The sequence below is a fragment of the Cebus imitator genome, unplaced genomic scaffold, assembly GCF_001604975.1.
Source record: "Cebus imitator isolate Cc_AM_T3 unplaced genomic scaffold, Cebus_imitator-1.0 Scaffold96, whole genome shotgun sequence".
Classification (NCBI taxonomy): Eukaryota; Metazoa; Chordata; class Mammalia; order Primates; family Cebidae; genus Cebus; species Cebus imitator.
In genome coordinates, this window is record NW_016107411.1 from 2611136 (window position 1) to 2614134 (window position 2999).

Genomic DNA, 2999 nt, shown 5'->3' on the forward strand with positions numbered 1-2999 from the left:
CAGATTAATTCATCACCCAGGTACTAAGCATAGTACTTGATAGTATTTTTCCTGTTCCTCTTCTTCCTCTTACCTTCCTTTCTCAAGCAGACCCCAGTGTCTATTGTACCCCTCTTTGTGCTCATAGATTCTCATTATTTAGCTCCCACTTATAAGTGAAAATATGCAGTATTTGATTTTCTGTTTCTGCATTTGTTTGCTGAGGATAATGGCCTCTAGCTCCATTCATGTTCCTGCAAAAGACATGATCTCATTCTTTTTATGGCTGGATAGTATTCCATGGTATATATGTACCACATTTTCTCTATCCATTGACTGTATTTTAAGTCAGATGGTGCAAATCATATGATAGTAGTGATAGTGGAGAGGGAATAGACCCACCAATATATATATTTTTTGGGACAGAGTCTTACTCTGTCGCCCAGGCTGTAGTACAATGACATGATCGTATCTCAACCTCCTGGGCTCAAGCAGTCCTCCTACCTTAGCCTTCCAAGTACCTGAGACTACAGGCACATGCTACCATGCTCAGCTAATTTTTTTTTTTTTTTTTTTTTTGTAGAGACAGGAGTCTCACTTATGTTTTTCCTAGGCTCGTCGTGAACTCCTGGCGTGAAATCACCCTCTTACTGAGACAGAGTTTCACTCTTGTTGCCTAGGCTGGAGTGCAGTGGCGTGACCTCCGCTCACTGCAGCCTTGACTCACTGCAACCTCTGCCTCCAGGGTTCAAGCAATTCTCCAGCCTCAGCCTCCTGAGCAGCTGGGATTACAGGTGCCCGCCACCACACCTGGCTAATTTTTATACTTTTAGTAGAGACAGGATTTCACCATGTTGGCCAAGCTGGTCTTGAACTCCTGACCTCAGGGATCCACCTGCCTTGGCCTCCCAAAGTGCTGGGATTACAGGCATGACCACAGCGCCTGGCCTCAGCTAATTTGTATTTTTTTGTAGAGACGGGGTCTTGCTATGTTGCACAAGCTGGTCTCAAACTCTTGGGTTTAAGCAATTCTCTCACCTCAGCCTCCCAAAGTGCTAGGATTACAGGTGTGAGCCACTGTGCCTGAACCAGTATATTATTATTATTATTGCAGAGCTAGTAATCAGAAATTTTTAAATGATTCTTTTTTAAAATTTATTTAACTTTTAAGTTTATGGGTACATGTGCAGGTTTGTTAAGTAGGTAATCTTGTCTCATGGGGGTTTGTTTTGCAAATTATTTTGTCACTCCGGTATTAAACCTGGTAATCCACTAGGTATTTTTCTTGTTTTCTCTCTCCTCTCACCCTCCACCCTCGGACAGACCCCAGTGTGTATTGTTCCCCTTAATGTAACTATGTGTTCTCATCGCTTAGTTCCCATTTACAAGTGAGAACATGCGGTATCTGGTTTTCTGTTCTTACGTTAGTTTGCTAAGGATAATGGCCTCCAGCTCAAACCATGTTCCTGCAGATGATGGGATCTTGTTCTTTTTTATGACTGCATAGTATTCCATTTGTATATGTACAACATTTTCTTTATCCAGTCCACCATTGATGGGCATTTAGATTGATTTCATGTCTTTGCTATTGTGAATAGTGCTGCAGCGACCATACATGTGCTTGTGTCTTTATGATAGAATGATTTCTATTCGTTTGGGTATGTATCCAGCAATGGGATTGCTGGTTTAAATGAAATTTCTGTTTTTAGGTCTTTGAGGAATCACTACATTGTCTTCCACAATGGTTGAACTAATTTACACTCCCACCAACAGTGTATAAGTGTTCCCTTTTCTCCATAGCCTGATAACCTCACCAGCATCTGTTGTTTTTTTTTTTAATACTAGCCATTCTGACTGGTATGAGATGGTATCTCATTGGAGTTTTGAGTTGCATTTCTCTAATGTTCAGTGATGTTGAGCTTTTTTTCATATGATTGTTGGCCACATGTATTTCTTCTTTTGAAAAGTGTCTGTTGGCCAGGCGCGGTGGCTCAAGCCTGTAATCCCAGCACTTTGGGAGGCTGAGGCGGGTGGATCACAAGGTCAAGAGATCAAGACCATCCTGGTCAACATGGTGAAACCCCGTCTGTACTAAAACTACAAAAAATTAGCTGGGCATGGTGGCGCGTGCCTGTAGTCCCAGCTACACAGGAGGCTGAGGCAGAAGAATTGCCTGAACCCAGGAGGCGGAGGTTGTGGTGAGCCGAGATCGGGCCATTGCACTCCAGCCTGGGTAACAAGAGCGAAACTCTGTCTCAAAAAAAAAAAAAGAAAAGTGTCTGTTTATGTCTTTTGCCAACTTTTTGGCTGGGTGCTGTGGCTCAGGCCTGTAATCTCACTTTGGAAGGCTGAGGCAGGAGGATTGCTGGGCTGCATAGGGAGACTCTATCTCTACAAAAAATGAAAACAAAATTAGCCAGGCATTTGTAGTGCATGCCTGTAATCCCAGCTACTCAGGAGGCTGAGGTGGAAGGATCGCTTAGGCCGAGAAAGTTGAGGTTGCAGTGAACCATAATTGCACCATTGTACTCCAGCCTGGGCAACAGAGCAAGACACTGCCTCTTTTAAAAAAAGTAAGTACTTCCATCTCCACCACTGGTAGTATGATGGTAAGCCTTATTTGCCTTATTTTATTCTGTCATCTGAAAGTTGCTTTTTTTTTTGAGACGGAGTTTCATTCTTGTTGCCCAGGCTGGAGGGCAATGGCACAATCTTGGCTCACTGCAATCTGCCTCCCAGGTTCAAGTGATTCTCCTGCCTCTGCCTCATGAGTATCTGAGATTACAGGCGTGTGCCACCATGCCCGGCTAATTTTTTGTATTTAGTAGAGACAGGGTTTCACCATGTCGATCAGGCTGGGCACGAACTCCTGACCTCAGGTGATCCACCCACCTCAGCCTTCCAAAGTGTTGAGATTATAAGTGTGAGCCATCAGGCCTGGCCTGAATATTGTTTTAAAAAATGCCCATGCCGGGCGCGGTGGCTCAAGCCTGTAATCCCAGCACTTTGGGAGGCCGAGG